Below are 12,320 nucleotides of genomic sequence, written 5' to 3' on the forward strand. Positions count from 1 at the left end.
TGTGTATGTGTGTAGACTATTAGGAGACCAATTTCTACATAACACATTTTGTGATATTCCAATCTCCTTTAGATTATTTTCACTAACATAAGTAAAGCTGCTGTAACTATCTTGTCATATAAATATTGCCATATTATTATGTAGGCATCTCTGGTTTCCTTATGATCAAATCTTAGAAGTACAATTATTGGGTCAAAGTCCACTAGCCAAATTGTGCCTGTGGAGGAATAACTCATTTACATTCCCACCAGCAGGGTAAAAATGGAGAGAGAAATTGGCTGGAGAGAGAGAATAGATTTCAGATGTTGAAGAAGAGGGCTGTGAACCTAAACTTTATCAGAAGCACCAGAGAATTCATTTTTCTTAACATTTTGTTACCCAAAGGGCATTTTAATACAATATTGGACTGGACTAGACCCTTTCTTAGCATTTTTTCATGCAAGAGCTCAGTATTGGTACAAAAAATGATTAGTTATATCATAGTGGCTGGAATTAAGCTCAGTTTTTGCCAGTTTGTAGCTACCAAAAATATTTCACTCATCCATCTCCATATTTTAATGTTTTAAAAATAATTTGATTCCATTACATCAGAGAATTCCCATGCTTATTGAGAATCAAGGCTGCTGTCAGGTCAGTTTCTGTTTGGAGCTCAGTGGGACCAAGGAGGGTGGGGGGGGATGGTCACCCTCTTTGACATGGTCACCCAGAACTGGGAAGCCATCTGTCTCAATGGCAGGCCCAAGCAGAGGCCCGTAAGAACTCAGAACCTGCAACAGTCTCATTGATCTTAATGCCTGGCCTAGAGGGATGGTACTGTTTGGTTTCCTTTAGGGGTGAGGGGTTTTTAGCTTATTTATAGATATAGGTAAAGTCACAAAATCAGGAACCCTGAGCTAGGTTTTAACAAAATTTCATAAAAGCTAAAAGTCATGTAATGATGGTATGTCTTAGGGCCATAGCTGCATATGGAATCCAGTTCCAGGCTGGTTTTCAAGAAAAAGCAACTTTGGTCTCTGAAATAAAAAATAAATAATAATAATTAAAAAAAAAAAAGCCCTAGCCAGTTTGGCTCAGTGAATAGAGCATTGGCCTGCGGATGGAAAGGTCCTGGGTTCAATTCTGTTCAGACACATGCCTGGGTTGTGGGCTGATTCCCTCCCATCATTGATGTTTCTACCTCTCTATTCCTCTTTGAAATCAATAAAAATATATTTTAAAAAAAGAAAAAGCAACTTTAATAAATTATATGAAGATGGTTGTGAGGCAGAGTGGTATGCTGCGAGAACATTTCCCTGCAAATATAGAAGCCAGGGTTTTCCTTTGGTCTCTTCCACTAAGCTAACTCCTTAACTAGCTGTGTGACCTTGGGCAAGTTGGTTAACCACTCTGGACCTCATGTTACTCAGTCTCAAATTATGTTTTAATTACCTCAATTTCCATATCTAGACTTTGAAAAAAAAAAAAACCTCAAAATTATTGCAGGGAAATAAAGCACTTAATTTGTAATTGCCACCACTGCTTATGGCATGTCAAGAAGTTGGACAACAGCAAAGATTTTAAGTTTCTCCTTGAGAGAGCATATCAGATGCCGCATGGCCTCCTTTCTGACCTCCCAAACCATGAAGTTCTTTCCAGCCTCCGGGCATTTGCACTTGCTACTGCAAAATGGTTTCTTTAATCTGCAGCTGTTCCTCATTTCTCCCATTTTGCTAAAATCTCCACAAAAAGGCATTATGTGGCCACTCATCAGTCACTATCCATCCCATCATCATCCCAGTTTAATTGTTTCCTAACATTTGAAATGATCAAACCTATAGGTTTATTCATGCATCTCTTGTCTGTTTCCCTCCACAGAATATGAGATCCACAAAAGAGAGATACTGGGGCCTTGTTCAAACTGTGCCTAAGACATTAAAAAATGCTTGCCCAGCAGAAAAAATAACCCAAGGCAGGAAAAAACTTAGTGAGCCAGAAATTAGAAAGGAGGTCATGTGGCTGGCTCTTTTGGAGTGGGGAGAAAAGAATTCAGAGGTGATGTGAGGGAGACAGGCAGGAGTTAGACCACATAAGGACTTATTACCGATGGTGACGAGTGAGACTGGTACGGTTATAGGTAAACCTTTGCATCTTCTCACCTGTACCTACTTCTACAAAGTAAACTGTTTGCAAGTATCTATACTTTACCTATTAGTACTTATCAACCACTTGAGCCATGTTTTAGAGCTGATCACCTCATTGTTGCATGCCCCAACTTTATCTATAATATGCTACTTAGACCGGGCTCCTTCCTGACGACCTTCCAGATGAAGCTCGGGTCCCTGGTGCCTGCCTGTGGCCAGAGGAAAGCCCGGGTCCCAGGTGCCAGAGGGAAGCCAGCGCCAGCAGCTGGGGGAAGTAAGGCCTACACTTGCTCGAATTTCGTGCATTGGGCCTCTAGCAGCTTCATAACATAATCTCAGAGATTGGGCACCTCAACCTGGGCTCCAGGGATGGGCTTCAGGAAGTTTGGGAGACCCTGAAGTAAAATGAAAAATGTTGCTTAGAAGTAAAGGACACATGTGCGCTTCTGGGAAGAGGATCCATTGGCTTTGGTCTCCAGGGGACTTAATGTCCACATTTAAGAATCATTGATTGCCAGCTCTTAGCGTTCTCTGAATGCATTGACTCTGACAGCACCTTGTTCTAGGCTGGTAGATATACTTGCTATCCATTTAAATCACACCTTACATTTGTGAGCTATACTCTCTCCAGTAAGCAGGCGGGGAAGTAAATATGGGAAACGCTTTTTTAAAAAGATCAATTAGCAAAGGACAACACATGATTAGTCGGTGCCTGCGTGTTAAGTAACCTGAGTGCCCGTGGCAAGGGCTCATTTTCCTCCCAGTGACAGTGGCTGAAATATCCCTATAAGATGATCTTTAAATATTTGACTGTTGCCTTAAAATAGCTACCTTGATTTTTTAAAAAGAACATAATTTTAAAACCCTTAGCTTAGTTTAAATTTATAGTCCTTGAAAAAAAAAATATAAGAGGCTGGCCCAATCATTTATATGCTTGGGCAAAAGCAATACATCTATATAAAAGTACAGTGATATATTTCTGTAGCTGGTTTAATGTGCTGCTCCTCGCCCTGTATGTTCTGATTCATTGGAGAGTAGCAATCATGTCGACAGGCGCTGTTCTTCAGTTCCCATCAGCGACAACTAAAGGCCAATTCAAGGTTGTGGTGGGGTCATGAATCTAACACAGTCGCTGATAGAACAATTTCCCTTCCACATAGCATTGTCAGTGGGACACACTGGGAATAGCCAGGGAGGCTGGCTGCGAGTATCTCTATCTTCTCGCTTTTCCTTTTGTTTCTGGGCCAGTGTCTGCTGTGTGTACCAATCCAGTGTCATTAGGGAATAGAGGGCCAGTCCGTGGAAAATTGATAAGGGAGAACATTTCTAACACCTAAAGAATTTGGGCAGGGGGAGAGAAGGGGTTGATCCTGTCCCTCTGTGCAAACAAGTCATCAAACAATGCATTACAGGGGACAGGGGAGATGTCAAGAGCAGGGAGAATAGAAAAAGAGGCAGAAATAAAGGCTTGTGGATTGAAAACATGAGAGATCTTGGGGCTTTACAAAGAAAATATTTACATTCCAGAGGCTCTGAGGGTTAATTAAATAACTGAGTTCTCTGTTCTTTCAGTCCCCAAAGAGGTCTAAGTAAGTGAGGATGCTGTCCCCGTGGCTGCTTTGTCTGTTCTTCTTACTCCTTCTAGGCTGCAGCCTGTAGTTGAGCAGAGAGCCAGGCCTTACCCCCATCAGTCCACAGGGTGAGGCAGGTTGAATGGAAAAGAAAGTCTGAAAGGTAAAGCACACTGGATGAGGCTTTCAGAAGTGGTGTCATGTTTTCTGTGCGCTAAGCCTCCAGTTGTCTTGAGATGAAAGACATCTCTGGAAAGTGGGGTGAAGGATGAGGAGGAAGAACCAGGCTGGTTGTAGGACCACCGCCAAGTGATTGGTCCCAAGTCACAGCATTCAAAGCGCATGGAGTGTGTTAGGTGTGACAGCATTTCCTAGAGGTTTTAAACATAGGCCTGGGATCCAGAGAGGGCACAGAAGGGTTAAGAACTCACTCAGGGACACTCTGGGGAGCATGGAGCTGGGATTTGAGTCAAGGCCTGTTGGAGTCCAGAGTTCACACTCTTAGCCACTGGACTCATAGCTCTCCGTTTTGGATGTGCACACGCGGAGGCTAATCAGGCACTTCCTCCTCTCCACGTGCTTCTCAGGACCCCAAAGCAGTCCTGCTTCTCAGACAGGAATTCTTTTATTTAATGGAATCAAGTGTTTTTATTTATTTTTTAATTTTTTTAAATGAAGGCCCACTTTTATTATTTTTTTATATATATTCTATTGATTCTTTATAGAGAGGAAGGGAGAGAGAGAGCTAGAAACGTCGATGAGAGAGAAACATCGACCAGCTGCCTCCTTCACATCCCCCACCGGGGATGTGCCCACAACCAAGATACGTGTCCTTGACCGGAATTGAACCTGGGACCTTTCAGTCCGCAGACCGACACTCTACCACTGAGCCAAACCAGTTTCGGTGGAATCAAGTGTTTTTAAAGCATTATAAAACAAATGTCAGGTAAACGAGTGCAATGTTTTTGGTAGCTATAAACTGGCAATGATGAAGCTAGTTCTAGCTACCACAACATAACTAGCATGCCTTTCTTTCTTTTATTACTTAAAAGGAATAATAAATAATAACACACACTAATTAAACACAGTTAATAAATCCTTATAAGAGCCAAGTCCACCATGACAGGTCTGGAGTCCACATTAGGTACTACGCTGGTCTCTTTACCTCTCATTCTTCTTACAAAAAGGGAAAAAAAAGAAAAAAAGAAAAAAAAAGGCTTACTTTTGAAATGATGTTTTCCCCATTATAAAATGAGTAGTATATTATTACTAAAGAACATTTTGAAAATAGTGAAAGATAAAAGGAAGAAATTAACCAGCCTTTGTCCTATTGCACTGTTAATAGTTTAGTGTATTTCTGCTTCACCTCTTTTATATATATAATTTTTGTCATTTTTAATAATCATACTGCATAAGTAATTTTTAAGCCTAATTTTTAAAATTTACCATTTCCAAGCACTTGCCCATCTCTTTACAGACTCTTAAAAATATAGTTTTAATAGCTGCTTAATATTTCAACAAATGGGTATCCCAGAGTTTACTTAATGATTCCTTGATTACCAGACATCAGGTGGTTTGATTTTTGCTATTACAAATAATGTCATGATAAATGTTTGTGGGCATTTCCCACATTTCATATTATTTCCTTAGGCCACATTTACAGAAATAGGATCACAGCATCAAAAGATATGAAAACATCTGACACTCTCAAGAAATATTGTCATATTGCTTTACAAAAGGGTTGGTGCTATTTTCACTGCCACTAGCAACTAATCAAGCAAAACTGCAGAGTGACCAAACACAGTTTATAGAGTTAGACCAGGGTTTCTCAACCTCAGCACAATTGACCTTTGGGGCTGGATAATTCTTCACTGTGGGAGAGATGGCCCTGTGCATTGTGGGATATTTAGCAGCATCTTTGATATGTGCCCATTAGTTGCCAATAGCAATTCCCCTACTGTGACAGTGAAAAATAAATCCAGACATTACCAAATGTCCAGGAAAGGGTGCAAAATTACTCTCTCATTGAGACCCGTTGTGTTAAACAAACTTCAACTTGTATTTGAGCTCCTCCTCATACTAATATGCTAACATGGGCAGGTTACTTGATCTCTTTGGCTCATTATTTATTCACTAGATGCCCAGGGCATGATTGAAATCACATGAAGAGGTGCCCTGCCTCCCGCCATGTGAGGAGGCATCCCAAGGGGGGCCAGGCCTGTGCCTGACTCACAGCGTCCCCCATTCCCCAGACCTGTGTCTACTCCAGGACTGCCCCAGCCACTGTGCTGGCTTGGGCAGACACCCCTGCCTCTTGTCTCCATCTCCACTCAGGGCCTCACCTGTGCATGCAACCTCCTCCTGTCAGGTCATGACCCATTATGGAGTCCCAGCCTAATTTGCATATTACCCCCCCTCTATATATATTTGCATATTACCTGCCTGCTTTATTTTATATATATATAATAAAGCAGGGATGATCACACTCAGCTCAGGGGTTGGTTGGTAAGATTAATTAAGATAACTTATGTATGGCACTTCACATATGGCTTGGCACATAGTAAGAGCTAGTGGTCATTTGCAATGAAGATCATGGTGTTGATGCTATTAGTCTCCAATGAAAAGGCCTGGCCTTTATATGTGAATGAAGAAGAGATGGAAATCTTCAATGGTAAATTATTGATATTTATTCATAATTCATTCACTAATTTAATACATATTTATTGAGCTCTTACTACATACCAGGCTTTGTTCTAGGCACCAAGGATATAGATATGAATAAAACACTGTCTTCATTCCAGACTAAATAAGAGTGAAAAAGTAAGTTACATGGTGTGTCAGAAAAGAGGATTGAAATTTCTGGGGAGGTGGGGAAGGTAAAACTTTTAGATAATGTAGCTCAGGGGGTTTCCATTGAGAAAGTTACAATTAGGACTTGACTTTACCATGTGTACACTGCTGCAAGAGCAACTCAGAGAGAGGAAATAACAAGTGCAAAGGCCCTGAGGCAGAAACATGCATAAAGTATTCAAGAACTAACACATGGGGCATGATGCCTGGAGACTGAAAGAGGAATGATGCAGGTCTGTGATGAGTTGGCTGGTGTCTTGATGATGAGGTCCTTAAAGAGACTTCTTTTACTCTGAGTGAGATGGGAAATCATTAATTTGTAGCTTTTAAAATAATTTCTGGTAAGAAACCATGGAAAGAGGAATATATGATGTTAAATTGTCTATCCAGAGGGTGAAAACTATAAGCTAAGAGTGAAGAAGTACAATAGAAACAACTTATTTCTTTTTGGCTTATCCAGCAAGCTCCAAATCTTGCTAGTTTGGAAATTCCATCTTATCTCCACTGAGAGATCTAACTTGGCTGAAGGCAAAGGCTCAGGTTTAAAAAAGAGAGAAGATTGTATGAATCTGCTCTCATTGACTGAGAGGTGGGCTTGTTTTTCTTGTCCTCTGGTTTGTGCATGTGATGAGCATGCAATGGTCTCTTCAGAATGAATGCAATGGTCTCTTCAGAATATGGGACTCAACCCTCTTTCCTCTCTCTGTGTTAGCAACAAGTCTTAAAACATCCATGGAAGGTATGTCCATTTCCAAAATGATTGGAAAATGAAATATTAGAGTGCGGAACTGAATCAATAATTGAAAAGAACCAAGTGCTGTAAGGAGGGTTGAGGGTCCTCAATTATAGCTTGCTCTTATGGCTGTAGGGAGATTACACATGTCATTGCAACAAATTTCCCTTCTCTTCTAGGGTATGGCAGATTGACTTTCTTGGTAAGACGGTATCCTTGGCATGCATTTCTCAACAGTCTTTTCTTCCAGGTTATGACTCAGATTGAAGGTATATCCTTTATGCATATCAACAAGTATAAACACATGCTTGAATGGTTTTCTCCTTCAGTCCAAGTTGATATTAATCAGAATTCATTTCATATAAAAATCTCAACATGCACTTGAACTCAAAGGTGAGAGTGCATCCTGTTCTGTGCTGTTTTATAGGGCCCCTCTTCTGCCAGATCTGGCTTGGCAACTTGAGCCTCCTGCAAAGATGAGCGGCTACAGTGTGGGGAGCCTCTCTCACAGCCTTCCCAGCCAACCCCCTTCCCCCACCCTGTCATGAAGGCAAGAAAAGTCAACTGCTTAATGTTTCATAAGGTTTGCAGCATTTGAGACAATTCTGTAAATTTTGAACTTTTAAAACATCTCTCTATATTTTTTGCAAAAGTGAAATTGTTGTATCCAATTCTGCCTCCTGCTATTCATTGCAGCATTATCTCAGGGGGATTTGCTCAAGGACCAAAGACAACTGCCAAACCCTTAACAGGCAGTTTTCCTATATAAACATTATACAGTCAGAATGCTTGGGACTGCATTTATTCATTTCCCAACATTCATTACCATACTTCATCCTGTATTCATTTCTTGATAATGCCTGCTGATCACTTTGTGAATTCTACCCCAAAATGGGAATTCAGTCACTGCTTCCAGCCAAGTAGACAGCCTTCCTCTACTTGGGATGACAAAGATCCAGTCACCTGTTCCTTACTCAGCTTTCCTTTGGCAGAGGCATCGGAACTATTGGGAACACTCTGCCAACCTGTCTGATCTTGCCTTGTTGCCTAATAAACCTGCCTTTTCGAAATCTATCACCTTGATTGCGAAGGAAAACTGGCTATGTGTGTAGCCAAACACTTCCCCTCCTTGTATTAGGATGGTGATGGTATGAATTGCTACTGTTGGCTCCAGCTATTTTTATCCCACAAGCTGCCCCATGAGATGGCACAGGAAATCCCTCTCCTTAATTCTCCAACCACTGTGGATGGCTTCAGTGGCTTCTGGAATCATCCACAACAGGAGTGCGGCTGATTCTTTGGTTTCATGGTTTAGCACCTGGTTTATGGTGATTGGCATGGCAGACCAAACCGGAGGATGAGGAATGGGGTCAGGGCATGAGGCACGGAGGGTCCCTGCAGCAGGGATCAGCAGATGTAGGTTCAGCCAGCTGCCACTTCTTTAGATATGTCTACTTTCTTGGGTGAAGAAATATTAGGCTTGAAGCAATTGAAAAACCCAGAGCAATCTATACTGATTTGAGGAATCCTGAAAGAAATGAGATTCAAATAGTTTCTTTCACTGAAACCATGACAAAAACTAATATCATTATCAAGCTTACTAACCCCTGCAAACACCTGCTCTTGGAGGGTGAGGTGGGTGTAGAAGTATTGAACCAGTAAATACAGACCAACAGATGAAAATAAGGACCAAATGATACAGAAAGAAAGCCATATAATTCTGCACATTAAACCTGAGCTGAAGAAAATGATATTAATCCCTTTTCAATAAAAAACTGAGCATTCTAGTAAATAAAATGATTTTGGGGAAATGTGATTCACTTTCATGGAAATACAATGTACCAACTTAAGGGTAACATATATAACTAGAGGCCTGGTGCACAAAATTTGTGCACTGGGGAAAGGGTGGTAGGGGAGTCTCTCAGCCCAGCATGTGCCCTCTTGCCGTCCGGGAGCCCTCAGGAGATATCCGTCAGTCAGACAACCTTAGCGCTGCTGAGAGGGGAGAGGCTCCTGCCACTGCCCCTGCACTAGTCAGCCGTGAGCCTGGCTTCTGGCTGAGCAATGCTTCCCCTGTGGAAGTGCACTGACCACCAGGGGGCAACACCTGAATTGAGTGTCTGCCCCCTGGTGGTCAATGTGCATCATAGCGACCGCCATTTGATCTATTTGCATATTAGCCTTTTATTACATAGGATTATCAAGGACATGAGAGACAGTGGAGTTCAAGGACCCTCATAATCTATAATAAACTAAATTTTATAATGAGCAGCTTCCCCTTCTCATAGGCAACACAGGAGAAGATGGATAGCCAGGCGTAGCTACAGAGGGGCAGCCTCCATGGCAGAGGGTGAATGTCCTTACTTTGCATGAGGTCTTGAAAATAAGACTTGGAATCTTCAAGGGGCATGTATCTTTTTTTCTCTCTTGGCAATTGAAAATCTGGAACATTCCAGCTGGCTCCAAAATTGGTAGCAGATAGGGTTAGCCAGATGTAAAACAATAGAAAGGGTGTGCCTGAAGGGCCACCGTAAAGGATTCTTTGGCCCCATGTAGGAGGTTGTGTCCACCCCATACTCTCCTCGCCTGAGGAAGAGCTGATGCTAGCCAACGCTGGGGTTTAGAAGTATATCCACAGCTGCCGATGGCTTGTTTGCTGAACAAGTCCAAATCAGAGGCAGATCAAGGTTAAGCTGCACAGAGGATTTTTTAAGCGCAGGGTAAAACTCAAAATTTCTGATTAGAGAAACGAGAGCTAAGGCGAGATCGTGCTAATGAAAGAGTCCAGGCAAAGGCGGCAGGGCTAGCTGCCAGCTCACAGACCGAGCTTGGCAGACAGACAGTGGAGCTCTGACAGGGAGTTTCTCTGTGCCTTTTCGAAGAAGGCAGAATAGATCTAAATGCAGCCAACCTATTGATTTATTCTCTTTGTGCTGGACATGGCTTTTTATTAAAGAAAGCAGATATTCAATAGTGTTAACTAGTAATGGGAATTGACTTTTCACTAATTGCACAGACCTTGGCATTAATATACTTTAATGGAACCTGGGCTCTGCGTCCCTCAGATCAATCCTGAAGTTTTTCTCTAAGTCTTTCTGGTCAAAGGACACAAACAACATTGTAACCGAGGGAGACCTTTTTAAATCTTTTTAAGAAAAAAAAAAAAATCCTAGGATGACTGGACTGAGGGACTGTCTTTATTCCAGAGGACCAGAGAGGAATGGTTTTGTGACCTGTAAAATACCTAGAAACTCCGCAGTCTGAGCTGGTATCAGCTGTTTGGAATTCAACTGTAAAGGCTAGAAAAGAGTTTGGCTTCCCAGGCACCTGGCTGGGTCCTGCCGCTGCTGGATTCTCTGAGGCAGAAGACTCATCACTTATTTATCCTCCATTTGTTAGATTTGCTAAAAGTAAATAGGATCCCTGACAGCTGCTGGGCTCACAGACAGGCCTGGAACAGGAGGTGAGGATGCAGGCTGCTCTCCGGAGCCTCTAGCCGCATCTGACTCACCCCACAGAACAGCGTGGAACACCAGGTCCTGCCAGGAGCAGGGACCTTCCTGGAGCTCTCAGATGGCAAAGGTCCATATCCAGTCCTTGGGGATTCAGAGCTGCATTCTCCCCCTGGCCTTGCAAGGCAAAGATGCTTCTAAGACAAAGTGTGAGATCCTCAGGGAGGATGTTTGTATCCTATTCATCTTTGAATACAACAATGCCTGGAGTTGGAACTGGCAAATGCCATTTAATTCATGAATGTAACTTTTTCTAGCTGAGTGGCACTAAGTAAACGAGGCTCTCTGAGCCTCTATGTTCTTATTTGAAATTAATTAATTAATTAATTAATTAAAAAATAATTTAACTTAATTTAAAAAAGAGTAACGGAGTGTGATGAAGGCGTAGGAGGGATGGGTGGGGGGCTGGAAGGGGTCAATGGGGAAAAAGATAAAACAAAAACAAAGGGGACATCTGTAATACTTTCAATAATAAAATTTAAAAAAGATAAACATTGATAAGCTGCCTCCTGCACACTCCCTACCGGGTATGTGCCCACAAGCAAGGTACACGCCCTTGACCGGGATCGAACCTGGGACCCTTGAGTCCGCAGGTTGATGCTCTATCCACTGAGCCAAACAGGTTAGGGCTAAAAAATAATTTTAAAAGGATAACAGAAACACATGCTTTGCAGAGTTGTTGTGAGATTACATAGGATACTGTATGTAAAACTGAGCTCATGAAGGCACTTAGTAAACTCCAGCAGATGAGAGCTATGATTATCATCACTTTTGAATCCTTTGCACTCAGAGCTGGGCATTTGGTACGTGTAAGTTCAGTGAAAGGGTTCATTCTTTGATTCAACTAGTTCTGTGCCTAGCATGTGCCACGCACTGTTCTGCAATGCACAGGCAGCCCCATCCCTGACCTCATGGTGTGTATGGTATAGTTTGGTGGAGACACTGGCAATAAACAAGTAACTGGAAAAAAATAAGCTATTCGAAATGTAACTTAGGATAGTGACAAGTGCTGTGAGAGAAACTGAGCAAGATAAGGGGATAGAAAATGACTGTACATGTGTAAGAGTGAGAGACAGTGCAAGAGGGAGAGACAGAAGCTGAGGAATAGAGGGATGTTGGGAAGAGGAGTACATAACTAAATGAACAGGGATTTCTCCAGGAACCTATAATGCACCTTGCCATGTTTTAATTCCTCAGATTGTATGGTAACACAGTCATTTCTCTTGTTATCTGAATGTTTGTGCTATAAAGTTTCTTACTACGTAGGGAGGTGAGATAATGCCTCCTCATTCTTTTCCATTCCTGGCCTCACATCTTTTTTCCTAAAGTGTCCCCCACCCAAACCCAGGACTTCCTCCTCAGAAATGAACACTACATCCTGGAAATTCTACAACAGTGTGACCTGAGGGGGGTCAGGAAAGCGCCCCTCTGTTCATATCTGACTTCTGTGCCTCCAGACTTGCCTTCCAGAAGAAGACAGACATGGCTTCTAAATGTCTCAAAGTCTTCGCTTCCTATTTGCCTCTGCGAAGTG

This window comes from Pipistrellus kuhlii, unplaced genomic scaffold (assembly GCF_014108245.1).
Source record: "Pipistrellus kuhlii isolate mPipKuh1 unplaced genomic scaffold, mPipKuh1.p scaffold_m20_p_9, whole genome shotgun sequence".
Classification (NCBI taxonomy): Eukaryota; Metazoa; Chordata; class Mammalia; order Chiroptera; family Vespertilionidae; genus Pipistrellus; species Pipistrellus kuhlii.